Source organism: Podarcis melisellensis, assembly GCF_964234715.1.
Source record: "Podarcis melisellensis genome assembly, chromosome: 7".
Lineage (NCBI taxonomy): Eukaryota > Metazoa > Chordata > Lepidosauria > Squamata > Lacertidae > Podarcis > Podarcis melisellensis.
Window position 1 is genome coordinate 42,807,951 of NC_138539.1, and position 15,744 is coordinate 42,823,694.

At 41.5% G+C, this 15,744-nt stretch overlaps 1 protein-coding gene and 1 long non-coding RNA gene across 2 annotated transcripts in view; both read left to right on the forward strand.

The window, feature by feature from the left end:
• LOC309373948 (uncharacterized protein) overlaps positions 1-7,940 on the forward strand; it is a 95,222-nt gene extending 87,282 nt beyond the window's left edge. The window contains exon 4 of the transcript XR_014170289.1: positions 7,802-7,940. The gene's annotated coding sequence lies outside the window, so the exon portion shown is untranslated. The remainder of the gene's footprint in view (positions 1-7,801) is intronic.
• A 4,515-nt stretch (positions 7,941-12,455) lies between these two features.
• LOC309373962 overlaps positions 12,456-15,744 on the forward strand; it is a 44,045-nt gene continuing 40,756 nt past the window's right edge. Inside the window, exon 1 of the long non-coding RNA XR_014170314.1 lies at positions 12,456-12,556. This is a non-coding gene — a long non-coding RNA (uncharacterized lncRNA). The remainder of the gene's footprint in view (positions 12,557-15,744) is intronic.

Sequence of the window (15,744 nt, forward strand, 5' to 3'; positions counted from 1 at the left end):
TTGAGCAGCAGTTATGTCCCAATTACAAGCTTCACCTTCTCAGAAAGGGTCCCACCCTTCCTCAGCAGCCTTTTACTCTGACAGAGTGGGGGAAATTTTGGCTCCACTGAGGCTTCATAAATGCTGTCCTGGGGTGAAGAGGGAGAAGCCATCATCATGAGGCACAGGCAGTATGGCTGATTTATCTGCTTGTGGATCTGAGCTGGCTGCTCTTAGCGGGGCAGCAAAGGATTCTCTTGCGATGTAGATGCTGGATGTAGATGTTTTACAAAACATAATAATCCTTTTTTTATGCCAGTGTGCCTTCTTTGTTTTTTAAAATGCTGGTGCCAGTCATTGTGATTTCAGATAAATGCAGAAGTTAAGACCCTACAGAGTACACTAGAAATAAAAAAGAGAAAGAATTAGATGAACCAAAATAGGTTTTCATTGTTTGCTTGTTTTCATTTTGTGTTGCTACAGTGTTGGACTACTCCTCAAGAAAAATAATAAAATGCATTCCAAATCAAATGCACATTAATGATCCTTTAAAAATGTAGTGATCATAGGTGAAAAAATCCAATGGGAGAATAAAAATCTATTTCACAGAGGTAAAAGGCAGCATCAAGACAGCTGTTTGTCTTGGCTTATCCATCAGATAAATGAATGCAAAATTCTATTAGTCTACACTTGTACAGTGGTACCTATTGTTACGAACTGAATTCATTCCGGAGGTCCGTTCTTAACCTGAAACTGTTCTTAACTAGAGGCGTGCTTTCGCTAATGGGGCCTCTTGCTGCCACTGTGCCGCCAGTACACAATTTCTGTTCTCATCCTGGGGCAAAGTTTTCAACTCAAGGGAACTCTTCCAGGTTAGCGGAGTTTGTAACCTGAAGCGTTTGTAACCTGAGGCGTTTGTAACTCAAGGTACCACTGTAATGTTTTATTGTACTCACACTTCCCCCACCTCTCCAGCCCCATCTTTGGGCTACTGATACTCCTCGGCAATGACAAATAATATTGGGAGAAAGATTTCATCACCTTTCTACCTTCTGAGGATAGGTTGGCAGATAAAAAGTTTTTGAGAGTCCCTGGTACTCCGTTTTCATGGCCTGAAGTCTTTATCAGTTAATTGGAGTCATTCTACTAAAATGCACTCTTACTAGACAACATCTCATTATTTTGTGCAATTAGTTTGCAAAACCTGAAAAATGGTGTCCTATCTTTGAGGGAAATTGTTTTCTTGATAGCTCATTTGGCCCTCATCAGCTGAAAATGGCTGAGGTTCAGGACAGGCTTCTGAAAGAAGACTGAGAATGGCTGAGTAACACCTTGCCCCAAAAGAGGTGGTGTGTCTGAGTTCTCAAAGACAAGGCTGTCAAGATGACAGTGCACAGTATCTACTTAGAGCTGCCTACCAGTGGTGAGTGGTCATGATGGCTATATACTACCTGCAGGAACAGAGGTCACGTGTCCACATGCTTCTGAATATCAGTCACTAAGAAACAACAAAGGGAGAAAGGTATTGCCCTCATGTCCTGCTTTGGGCTTTCCATAGGCATCTGGATGGCCATTCCAGGAAGCAGCAGGCTGGACTAGACACAGCTTTTGTGTGGTCCAACAAAACTCTCATTTTGTTCTTATGTTCTTATATACTGCCTGGATTTGTTGCTTTCAGCTAGGTAGCTCACTGCTTCCAGGGAGGCTGTAGCTCCACGTTAGAGTACCTGTTAAGTTGTTGTTGTTTAGTCATGTCTGATTCTTCATGACCCCATGGACCAGAGCACGCCAGGCACTCCTGTCTTCCACTGCCTCCCGCAGTTTGGTCAAACTCATGTTTGTATTTTCGAGAACACTATCCAACCATCTCGTCCTCTGTCATCCCCTTCTCCTTGTACCCTCCATCTTTCCCAACATCAGGGTCTTTTCCAGGGAGTCTTCTCTTCTCATGAGGTGACCAAAGTATTGGAGCCTCAGCTTCAGATCTGTTCTTCCAGTGAGCACTCAGGGCTGATTTCCTTAAGAATGGATAGGTCTGATCTTCTTGCAATCCATGGGACTCTCAAGCGTCTCCTCCAGCACCTGTTAAGTATACTTATTTAACTGACACTGAAATGAAGAATACCTATGTGTATTGCTGAAAGGGTTTAACTGGGAGATTCCATTGATGCTAAATAACAGCAGGAAGTGGTCTCTGAGCTCCTTGATGGGTTGATAATTAATTGCTGTTGTTTTTCTGCTAGCTAACATGTAAGTGTTTAGCCTTAGATCAGGTGACAGAGGTAAAGGTAAAGGGACCCCTGACCATTAGGTCCAGTCGTGACCGACTCTGGGGTTGCAGCTTTATTGGCCAAAGGAGCCGGCGTACAGCTTCCAGGTCATGTGGCCAGCATGGCTAAGCCGCTTCTGGCGAACCAGAGCAGCACATGGAAACACCGTTTACCTTCCCACCGGAGCAGTACCTATTTATCTACTTGCACTTTGACGTGCTTTCGAATTGCTAAGTTGGCAGGAGCTGGGACCGAGCAACGGGAGCTCACCCCGTTGTGGGGATTCCAACCACCGACCTTCTGATCAGCAATCCCTAGGCTCTGTGGTTTAACCCATAGCACCACCCATTTCCTTGGCTGCAAATCTCCATTTTGAAACGGGAGTTGGCTTTGGTCTTCCAGTTACAAGCTCAGTGAAAGTAAGGATGTGTAAATGGCTCTCCAGGAAAACAGCTCCAGGCTATAATGGAGGCTGGAATGGGTGTGCATGTGTGTGCCAGACTGAGGAGTGAAAGCTAAAGGTCAGGGCAGCCAAAGAAATGAAAGATGCATCAACTGTGGGGACGGCTGCTCTTTTCATGTAAATTATTATTCTGTCAACTCTAAGTTTTATTTTTATTTTAAAAAAGGACAGAGTAAAGCAAAGACATTTTCAGCTATTTAACCAAGTAAATATTTAGTTTTTAAAAGAGAGTGTATACTTAAAAAATAATACTGTGTATTTGTTAGACACGGTACAAATTTACTTAACTTTGTTTATTTAATACGTAACCAAATTGAAAATAGCCCATATTCAATATAAGCTGTTGTTTTGAATCCAGATAAGCAGCTTTGAATTTTCCTAATTTGTTTACACTTGACGCCTTGCTGGACTGACATGATATTACATTACTCAGCTCAGAGCAATCTCCACACCTCCCTGGTATTAATGAGCCAGAGAACATTAATATATAGCTTGGAAAAAAGTCACATTGCTTTGCCATCATGCTATTTACTAAGAGGCTTTTTAACTATTAATGCTCTAGCATTTTCTTCTGTCCTCCAGTGCCCATCGTAAACCTTAAAAAAGAGTCAAAAACTGTTCTTCCCACTCTTGAATGGAAAGTGGCTAATTTTAGCTAAAAGGCTGCCAGCCTGCGGAATCAGAGAATCCAAGGCAAACACTGATTTGCATTGCGAGGTAGAACTGTTTATGCTCTTGCTATTTACACAGGCAGACAACACGCACACACACAAATGAGGAAACCGCATGGTCACAGCAGGAGTCAAATAAAACCTGCTGACTTAAACATACGGAGCAGACAGGGCCTAAATATATACAGGCTGCTGCTCTCCTTGGATTGTAGTAGCTTCAACAAGACATAAATATTTGAAGAAGCAAAAGGTGAGATGTTTTCTTCGCAAACTTCCCTATCCTGTGAGCAGAGGCAGATTTAAGAGAGCATGACCCATTGGGTTGCACTGGGTGCAGAGCCTTTGGGGAGCTGCAGGGGGCGCCTCAGCTATGCTGTAAAATCGAAGGTGAGAGTTGGGGTGCAAAATTTTGGTAATGCACAGGGCGCCGCGGAAATTTGAGACCCCAAGGTCCACTGCTGTGGTGAGACCTCCGAAATATCTGCTTTCTATCCAATTGATTTGATGTCTGTTTTCACATCTCCCAACATCTTTGAGTCACCCAAAGGTGTCTGGGATGGGCAGAAAAAGCACTCTGGCTTATGGGAGGGAGGGGCACTGCAAATTCTGAATATTCTCTCTTTCCTGCTGCATCTCTTACACATCATCCATCCCATGCTGTTCTACATTTACTGATAATTTAAGAGATTTGCACGCAGGGTAAAACCTTCCTAAAGCAGCTAACAAAGCGTGTTCTCCTTCATGGAGAGCACATGTTGCGGTGGGGTCTGCTGAGCCACCCCTCTGTTACCAGGCAGGGTCTCTAAAGATGGCCTGGGGCAGTGATTGGTTTACTGGGTTGCTGGGGTAAAAGTTATGTTGCAATTTTGGTGGGAGGGGTAAAATGTTTAAATACTCTGCACGCAGCCTGGAGCTTTCTCTTTGCTGCGTGCAACGGATCACCCGCCCTTGAGTAAGGGGTTGTTGCATTGACCTTGCTACACCTGTCATGGGGTCGTCTGCCGTTGGGGCAGGGGCCTGGTAGGAATTTTGTCCATCTGGCGGATTGGCTGGGTCATTTGGTTTTTGCCTACTGCGTAGCAAATCGTCACAACTTGTAAGGTTGCGGTTAGGCATTGGTTATAAATTGGTGGAGGAGGGATTAGGATAGGCTGGGCCTGCCCCTCCATGGTTGCTGCAGAAAGGGAATTCCGTTAAAGGAATCCTGGGGCTTGCCATCTTTTTGTCCAATCCCTGGAATGGGACTAGGGCCAGCAAGCCTTTGGGGAGCATGCTGATGAGAATTGAGGGTCTGTGACTCAGCTCCATTTCTCCCCGACTTGCTTTCCCCCGCACTGTCTTTCGGTGGTGCCCGGAAGTCAGTTCTGTCCCCAGGCGGGGGGACAGATAGTCTTAACCAATGCCTAAACAACCACACACGGTTTTGTATTTAAATAAAGTTGTGGCCAAAATTATGCCAAAAACCTTTTTAAAAAAAGTGTGTGTTGTGAGTTATTTGGGGGGTGGCTTGGGGACCTCGACACGCAATAGTAGTTGAAACATCATCAAATAAACAGTCTCTCTCTCTCTCTCTCTCTCTCTCTCTCTCTCACACACACACACACACACACACACACACACACATACAACTGAGAACAGATTTTCAAGGGGCTCATGGGGAGTTGAAGTGAAGAGGTTTGGATGGGAAATATCCCCATTGCATGAGTAGAATTTGGCTTAGAAACTGCACTATGCCAACCGATTAAGCTAAGTGGGTCCTTCTTTCATGAATGCATATGTAGCAGAGTAGATATGAGAGATATCTTGACTGCTACATACCTTAAATTTTACACTCTAAACCTGTCCCACCTCTTTGCTAGCTCAAATACCTGTACTAAATCTGTGACAGCTCACAGTGAGACATTGCAAAATATCAGTGGCTGTCCTGATAACTGCAAGCCTTGAATGAGAGATATCTTGATCTACAGCTGGAACCTAGTCAAGAGAGCTACTGGGGACTTAAGAGTGTTTGGGCCTCAAAGGAAATAATTAAGGAATAGGAGTATACAACTTTAGCTCTTACTTTTCTGCAGGCAGTCTGGCCCCTGCATTGGCCTCTGGTCAGCAGAGCAATGCATTCTGCTTGCTATATTTCAGGCACCAGCTACTCTTTTCATTTTTTTTATTCCAACAATCCTGGGTTAGGGAACACACCCTCTTAGTCTGTATTTGACAATGGCTGCCTACCATCTCACAGAATTCAGCTTATGATACCTTTCCTTTGACTTACAATTGATGTGTGCTTCCTAAGCTTACTCCCTCATACCAAGAAGCAGCATTTTTTTCCTTAGTCTTTTCAGGTTGGTTAAGAGATTGCACAAGTTCCATGCACTACACTTTTGAGGGTAAAACCATTTTGCACAATTTGCCAACAGCTTCACTGCAAGAACATGCTCCATAAAATTGTACATCTTGATGCAAATGTATGTGTGCATACACAAAAACATTCCACACAGCACTAAATAATAATAACCGGTATATTGCAATTCAAATGGAGCTAACAGTGACAAAGCATACCCTAGTTGTATAAAAAACAGGCAAGTTCAGACAGAGGACTAAACATGCAGAATCACTGCATTATTAAGTGCTAGATGATAGAAGATGCTCTGTTGCACTCTTTGGCAGTTTTTTGCAGTGTAATAGGTGCTAATTACGAGGCTAACAGGGTGTTTATCATATTCTATCCAAAGACTGCTCCCACTTGAATAGGTGACTTTTCAAGAGTTGGAGCTTTTTTAAAGCAGATGTTCAGGAAGTTTTTAATATAGAGTTTTATCTGGAGGAATTTAACAGTCCTGACTGTAATAAATAAATATATTGAAAGAATTCCCCGTGCCTCCAGCGGAGCCCGAATTTTATCTAATATAAATGAAGAGGGATTAACATCTCTCGCCTGTTCTCATGGTTGATTGAACAATGCAGAGTCATTCATCTTTGTATACCCTTTTTTCCCCAAAGTAGAATTATCTCCAGGTATTTACCTTGACTTCTCCTTTTTGTCATGGCAAGACAACTTTATGAATACCAGGCCTGCTTCAAATCAGTTATGAGAGAGCCACAAGAGGTATTTGCTCAAGAAAGGCACTCTGAAGATGTTGCCACACGGCACAAAATATAAATCTTGATTTATTGTGTTGAGATCTTCTGCCAGTCAGGCTGCTTACTTGACCACCGTGATTGTTTCAGTTTATCAGTGAATTGATAGCATCAGCCAAATTTTTGGCCTTGGATGGGTAGACCTCAAAATCTGCAATGCAAAGGTGTCCTTAAAACAGTTATTGCCCCTATAGTGTGCCTTTCCTTGGTTATATTTCCACATTAATTTCTGTAAAAGTCAAAGTACAAAGACTTCCCTTTTAAAAAAAAAACAACAATGTGGTATAATGGGGTTTTGAAGAAGGGCAGCACCCACGAAGGCTGCAGAATTCAGAACCCTGCAAATATGATTTGTGGAATGAAAGAAAGGATAGTTGTAAAGTCTTCAGCTACCTCAAAAGTAAGGTGAGTGCAACAACAGCAAAACCCACACCATAGCCAGAAGAATTTCACAAAAAAGGCTCTCCCTTTTGATAATTTTCAAATGCAATTTCTTTTCTCATTAATTAACATAACATGGTCAAATACATACAGAAGAAATTTTCAACACAGCTCTAGTACAAATATCAAAAGCTACGAATGTGTTCTAACCTTTGGATTCCCATTAGTTGTTTGTCCCATTTGTCCTGACCCAGTTGGCATCTGTCTGTCTTGGGAAACAAATCATAAATGGCAGTACATATGAATTCAACAACATATTGAAAATTGAATTCAACAACATATTGAATTCAACAACATGCAAAACATTCTTTCCCTTCTCTCCACATTCTTACTGTTTTTAATCTTTCATCTGGGCATTCAAAAAGACTGATTAGTACAAATACAATGAAGAAGAGGAGCAGAGTCTAAGCACTTTACAGTACTTTTTGAAAATCTTATTTTGAAGGAATCTGCCAAGTCTGCTTTTTTGGTATCTGTTTGGAGAGTGGGGGGTATGTGTTCAGTCTCCATGAATCATAGTCTGCTAAGGTATTGATTTCTGTTTATGAAATGTCTAGCATCAGCTGCAGCAATATCACCTCCCCTAAATGTAGATTTATGTTCAGTAGTTCCTCATTCCAAAGGTATGTTGGTGTCTCCCACATGTGACAAAACCTGGGCCATTTGAGCATATCAAATGTTATCACGCACCAACAGAGATTGCCCATCAGTTAATGGATGATTAAAGCAGACACTTTTAATTGTATTTTTTCAGTGGGAGCTTTTAAAGGGCACGCCTGGGAGTTAAGTATGAAGTGCTCATTTATGCGGAATTGTTCTTTGTGCTTTTACCCTTCCCAAAGCTCTCGGTCACAGGACAGATATGGAAAATCCCAGCATCTCAAGCACATCACATTTCTTCTGATTACATAAACCAAGAGAATCGATAATTTATGAAAATCCTTCTTTGCCTCCACAGAAACCGCTATCAATTCCCTAAGTAAATCAGATTGTCTACTTTTCTGTCGTCGCAGAGTCTGATGGGGTGGGGTTCTTTATGTTTTTCTGTCAAAAAAGAAGTGGTATATATTTGTTGGAAAAGGGCCTTCTTGGTGAACAATATTTGACATTATAAGAAAGCTAAAGCATGCATCTTGCAAAGAATTAGGGACATGGATTTTTAAGAGTAGAAGGCCTATTCTGAAGGATCTTGTTCACTGATATACAGTTTGGATAATTGGAAATGTTATCAGATGAGCAAGTATTTAAAGTATCTTATATTTTCCATACTTCAAAGAGCTTTGATGTTGGTGCTCCATAATTCTCTAATCTCTTCCAGCAATATTAATGGAGGGTCAATTTAACCAGGTTCCATTGGAATCAAGAGTATGACTTGTGAAGAGGCCTACCAGCAATGGGGAAGGAGGAGCACTCCATTAAACTCAGAATCCAGAGCAGACTCACTTGATTCAATTTGGGTGACTCATGAATATTTTCATGGGGTTAAGAAGGGCCCACTTTTAAAGCATTTACTCGGGTGTGATGTTAGATTTTTTTATGAGGGGGGGGGAGAGAATGAGTATATTACTAGAAGGCTTGCCTTTAAAAAATGATAATCAAGATAAGAACTCAGATGATCTTAGAATGAATTTTGGATAAATGTGAAGTTGTATATGTCTTGTTTGCATTATTTTCCAGCTCCGCTCTCTGTTCTACCTCCACTTTCAGAGGCATTGTGCCTCTGAATTCTAGTTGCTAGAATCTGAAGGTGAGCAGAGTGTTGTTGCAGTTATGTCCAGCTTGCAGGCTTTGCACAGACATCTGGTTGGCAACTGTGAGAACAGGATGCTGCACATGATGGGCCTAGTCCAGAAGGTGCATCTGGTGGTTCCCTCACTGCAAGAAGCCAAGTTACAGGGAACCAGACAGAGGGCCTTCTCGGTAGTGGCACCCGCCCTGTGGAACGCCCTCCCACCAAATGTCAAAGAGAAAAACAACTACCAGACTTTTAGAAGATATCTGAAGGCAGCCCTGTTTAGGGAAGCTTTTAATGTTTGACATACATTTTAATATTTTGTTGGAAGCCGCCCAGAGTGGCTGGGGAAACCCAGCCAGATGGGCGGGGTATAAATAAATTATTATTATTATTATTATTATTATTATTATTATTATTATTACGCTTGATTATGCATGTAACACTGTATTGTACAATGGGTCCATAACAGCATTAAAACTGTTCTGATGTTAGACAGAAAACAACAACAATAAAACAAATAACATGAGGGCTGAGGATGTCAAATCTATATATATAAATAAAGGCCTTGCAAAATCTGCCTTTTCTGTTTCTGTTGAAAGACCTGCAACCTTCTCATATTTGTCTAATTTCCTTTCAAAGCAATCTAACTTCAAGTGGTCATCACCCCACCTCTTCTGGCTGGGAATTTCATAAATTGATTATGTATTGTGTGAAGAAGTACTTTCTTTTCTTTTCCCTGAATTGACTGCCCACCAGTTTCATTGGCTGACCTGGGGTTCTATTATTACTGGAAAGAGAGAAAAGTATTACCGATAATATTTGGAGAGAAAAACAATTTGAGAATAATTCAGTTTGAGCTCTGTGGGCATATATCTTAGAATATATGCCCTGGCTGGTGGTGTAATTGCCACATTTAAAATTGTGCTGGCTCTAAAAATAATTGGTTTTCCAAAAAGAGTAATAGGAGAAAACATTTTAAACATAAAGTCATTTTTATTCAGAAACCTTTTTATTAATTAAGCCAAGAACGGAGGAGTAAAGATATCAAATTACTTATTTAAAATGATGGATCGTCCTTGTAATATATTGAGGTATGAAGAATAAACTAGTTGATCACTTGCTGGGAATCTGAGTACCATACATATTTTTAAAGCTGTTGAACTTCTAAGAAGATGGAGAAATTAGCTTTGGTTGCAGTTTCTGAAAAGCTGAACAATCAACCAGCATCAACTTGAATCAAATACTATAGGACTTCTCAGATGCTAGCCTAATGGCATTTCCTTCTGTGTAATATAGAGTGGAATATCATCTCCTGTTAGCTGTCTCTGTATTAAAGGAATCCACTTGCTTAAGATGTAATGATGGCCATCAACTTGGATGGTTTCAAAAAAGGATTAGACAGATTAATGGCAGATAAGGTTATGAATGGCTACTAGCCACAAAGTCTATCTCCACTATCAAAGGTAGCATGCCAGATTCTGGGGATCACAAGTGAGGAGAGCAATGTTGCATTTTGGTCTTGCTTGCAGGCTTCTCATGGGCATCTGATGGACTAAACGGACCAGTGCTGATCCAACAGTGCTTTTGGAGGCATGAATATAACAGGGCTTCCTAAATGCTGATCCATAAGGAAGTACCGGTATGTGTCTTAATAAGTTAGGGCATGATCCATACCCATGCAGGTAGAGATGTGTATATGAGAGGTAATTGGAATGCAGTATAACAACACAAACAGTTATATTCAATAGAAGGTCCATCTTCCATTCGTGCAACCAGTCAGACAGTCACTTCTGCAGGCCCGCACATGCAACTTTAAATAGCTAGCCAGAGAAGAGGAAAGAGGACTCTGTTCAGAGCCCCTTCTGTTCAACAAGGTGCACCCATGAAGGGGTGAGTTACATCCTGACTTCTTAAAAGGGCAGCAAACTGTTAAACGGCCATATGAAACACAGCCCAGCCAAATGGCAAAATGAAATGACATCAAGGAGCACACTGAATAAGAATAATACAGTCATGAGTATCCAATCACATTGTTTTTATTATTTTACTTACCAAATATGGGATTGCAAAGCATGTTTCTAACATTTTCCTATATGACAACTTCACTTTTTAGAGTGGATGCGACAAACAAAATCACAAGATCATGCCATTTAACTGTTCTTTCCTGTCTCCAGATGTCTCTCCTGCTCTCATTTGGAAGCACTGTAGCACATGCTTCATATGAATCATGTCCCAGGTTCAATCCCTGGTATCTCCTGATAGGACTGGGAGAAAAACCTGCCTGAAACCCTGGAGAGCTGCTGGCAGTGAGGCTGGATCTACACTGATTGTAAAAACGCTTTAAAAAGTGATGTAATTCAATGGAATTTTACACTGGCGATTTTACATTGCTCTAAAGCACCCTCTGTTGTCACATGCTTATAACGCATTTATAATGTTTTAAATTGACCAGTATAGATTAGTCCTATGTAAACAATATTGAGATAGATGGACCAACCATCTGACTTGGTATAATGAGCTTCCTGTGTTCATCAAACACTAAACAGATGTCTATCTGAACTTTGGACATTTTACACATAGAGAGAGATGGACAGATTCCATCCACAATATATTTCCTACATATCATGAATAGACCTCCCAAAATATGAGCAATCGATAAAACTTATGATTGGGAGGCACCTATAGGATGCAGTAAGTAACAATATTTTTCCTATGATCTTATGATGACATCACATGGAAGTGCTGGTTATTTCTCACTAAGAAACCTCAAACATTCTTATATTTGAGAGTGGGGACATGCAGCATTTCAAACAACATCACTCGTCATTTTATTCTTGAAGAAGCTTATCTATTTATCCACGGGTTTAGTTATAATTGCCTTCCTTTTAGAAGGATATAGTAGGATACACTTTTTCTCTGAACTAATATTATTAGATATTCTGTTACTGAATCTTGTTTTTACAAAGAACTTTGTACTAATTTAATGTAAAATGCTACCAAATAATTGGAAGGGGAATGAATACGTTTATATCAGCTGAACTATTTTATATTCATTATTTTCAATAGACCTATTCACATAAATCTGTCAGCCTCTTCACAAGACAAATTCTTTACTGGTGGCTGTTTCCTTCATTTTAATTTTCCAAACTTATATATCCATTCAGAAAGTGGAAGAAGAAAATTGATTTAACAGTGAGGTCATGGATAGTTGTTCAGGTGCCAAATGCATTCATACAGTGCACACAAGATGCAACATATTTAACACAGTTTACTGTGTTCATCCCTGGTTGATATTTCATTCTCCAAATAGCAATACAAGCAAACCATATAAAGGAACCATAATCCAGATAATATTGTTCCCAACATTGTTGCAAAAGCAGTAGATACTAGCCTGAGAAATGTGGGATGGTCATGTTTCATTCCCCCTGATACAAAGACCCAAACGGTCCATGCCACTCAGTGAAATACAGAGGAATAAACAAAACAAAACATGTAACTTCCAATGCTATTTTTCTTTTTAAAAGGAGGTGCCAGAACTCACCATGAATGCTTTCCTTGTTCTCTTATAATGGCAATGGTGCCCACCTGAGTGGTGCCAGAACTGAGTTCTGGTGAGTTCCGGCCAAAAAAAAAGAGCCCTGGTAAGTTCCAGGATGAAAGGTTGAGAACTGCGGGTTCTTTCCTTGCACAAGAAGCACAAGAATCATTACCCATTCCCCAGAAGATGAAAGATGCTCACCCTCCATTTTCTCGTGTTACAGAAGCAGCACAAAAGCAGGAAGTACAGTTCACTCCTGCTTCCTGTTTCAGCACTTGCAACATGAAGAAAGCATTCAGATTTGTATGCTCAAAGCAGCCATAAGTAAGCAACTCCTCTGCTTTGAGATTTTCTTTATTCAAACAAGCTCAGAACTCAGAACAAGAAAATAGCAAAAGCAATTCCATTGCAACAGTTTTAAGACTGAAGCAGGAAGAAAATGTAGTGTGCATGTGGGTGTGTTACACACATACACACACACACACACACACACACACACACAAATACATTGTGCAATTTCATCTTGCTTCAGTCATCATTAACCTTACAAGGTCTTTTATGTAAAATCTCCAATCTCAGTGGTGCAGAACTCAAGGGCCACATTCCTTTCTGGGCAACCTTCCAGGGGCCACAATCCAGTAGTGGTTGGGGCCAGAGGAAAACATGGACAAAGCATTCAATATGAATTTCTCCTTTGTACTGAAGGCAAATTTCTTCATGCCCTAACATCCATCTCTATCCTCAATCCAGGTGAGCAAGAAGCATTATCTGGGTTTGAACCAAGCAACAGCGCCCAAGGAGAGTGCAAATCAGGGCTGGTGAGTGGTTTGGGTTGGGAAGATGTAGCCTGGAGTGAATCCCAAGAGCACGAAGCGGCCAGGAGACCTGCATTTGGTCCCTGATCTATAGAAATCTTGAACAAGATACCAGAAGTTAAAGAATCGGTGGTCATCATCCCCCCCCCCATGAGATCCTTTCATGCACTGAATTTAAACTGTATTGCAATTAAACTGGCACCCAGCTCTGACATTATAACCTCTCTATAGTGCAAAACAAACAACAAAAACCTTGTTTGAGCTTCTCAGGGACAACAGGAAAAACACAGGCTTAGGGTTAGGGTTCTGCTGGGGAAAGCATCCTGTTAATGGCATCCCACTAAGAGGATGGTCTCACCAGCAAAAGCATTTTTAGTTTATCTCCCTATCTCCCAGCAGCCCTTTCGACCCTTGGAAATCTGTCTTTAAGGACTGGGAGACCCTCCTGAATAGTATGAGACGTAGTGTAGGGGAAAGGGGGCAAACCACCAGAAATGCCCCCCTACCCTCCAACTTGTACTCCAACTGGAGATCCCAGTTTCCTCAATTAATGAAAGAAGTCCTTCCGTTTGTGGAGGGCTAATTAGGATCCAAGGCACAAGTATCTAACTTGGTTCTGAGAGCTTTGGAGATGATTTGTGAACCTTACTTTCCATCCCACAGTGTACCAGAACCAGAAGTCGGAAGAGCAGAATGAACGCCACTAATGTTTTTCCTTTCACTCACTGAAGCATCCATTTTACAGTCTTTGAACACTGGTGAAGAGGGTGAATACTTTTCATCTATTATTACTTCATGTGTTAATCAACTATGCACAACACTTCTGGTCTGAAAATATGCTGTTTACAATAAATATGCTGAAGCTGATACAATCCATTAGAAAAGAGGCATGTGGCAGGAAAAAAATTGATAAAGTTGACACATACTAAGAAACAATCAAACACGCACACACAAACATACACTCCTGGCCTTCAGGAGTTATGCCAGGATGAATCCATCATTGTTTTCTTCACCTAATGTGCCATCTGGCTGGTTTTGAATTAGGTGTTAGCCACTAGGATATTTCCTTCTGAATTCAGGGCAAGCAAATTGCTTTCAGAGTGGCGTGTGTGGTTTAATACATAAATCATTCAAATCATTAACATATATATCTCTATCTATCTATCTATCTATCTATCTATCTATGGCCGCTGAATCAATCGTACAAATTCAGGAGAGGATGAAAAGTCAGCTCTACCTACAACCTTTTATAACACCTGGGTCAATCAAAGTGGCTTCAGCTGGCACCAGAAGGTTCAGCATCAGGTGATTCTCCCTCAGGAGTATGTTCCAAGGACAAAGTGCCAACACTGAGAAGGACTTCACCATCTGCTTCACTTCTGAAGTCTGGGGTGAGGACATAGAAGAAGACTTCTAGTAAAGATCTTAATGAAGTTAGGTTAATACAGGAGGGGACTCAGATCCCAAAGGTCGGCGTAGGGGATCTCAGACCTGGGACCCAAATGTGGCCCTTCAGGCATTTCTGTCTGGCCCTCAGTGCTCTTCCCAGGCCACACCCCTTTCCCCCAGCTGTGCTCCAGGCAGTCCTTGAGCATTTTTGCTGGAATGTATCCTTAAATTGTGTCAATGCCTCTTACTTGCCTGAATGTATGTGTGTTGATGTATCTCTTTTTTTTTGCATGAGCGGAATGCAGCCTTCTGTACATACAGTTGCAATTGTTGTTCAGCCCCCGTTTCCCCCTGGCCTCGCCCACCACTTGCATCTGCCCCCTAGGAGGTTGCGTTTTGTATTGCACTGGATAGATATCCAGTTATTCCAAAAGTGGTTCGTTATGCTCCCTGTGATCAACCCCAGTCAAGCAGCAGGAACTGGAGTTTATGAGAAGTCTCTAAAGAAAGTCATACATACAACATACAACAAATGAGTTACTACTACTGTATGGACAACTGTGGCCATTTCTTTCTGTCCAGGAGATGACAGAACTTGTCACCTGCCTTAACTAGTGAAAGGTGCTTTGCATTATGAAAGACAAAAGCCTCCAAAGAAGTAAGAGTATCCCAAAGTTGCAAACCTGATCCTTTTAGGAGGGGTGGATCTTTGTCCAGAAAAGGCTGAAGACCACCTATTCAGATGAATCACCTACCAACAAAGACAGGAATTCATTGTAGCAATCAGACAATTCCGCTTGCCTGAGGGAATAATCTACTGTCTTATCTCCCCATGCCATGGGCACGAACTCCTAGAGGAGGAGCCACCAGCCATTGAAGCTGTGCTGCCACTGCATTTGGCTCCGCCCTCTGGCTCCTCCTGATGTCCTGACATCACACACATGTCATTGCTGCCACCCTACCCCACCCCACAATCTTTGGTGCAAGTTGGCTCTTCTACCTCATGCACTGTCCCAGGTAAAGCCCTGTAGTGGTAGTGGAAGTCCTTGCATGGGTTTCCACTGACAGGGCACATTACTTGAATCCTGTCCTAAATCTCCATTATGCCTGGGCTTAACTTATGTTTATTGGCCTTCATCACATCATATCCAGGCAATAAATTAGCACTGCCTTACCTGACTTTGATGAAAAGGAAAAATTGAGTTGTTTATCATCTGTGTATTGGTGACTCCTCAGTCAAATCTCTGGATGACCCCCCCCCCCACTCAACTATTTCATGTAAATATTAAACAAAGCAGAGTCCTGGAA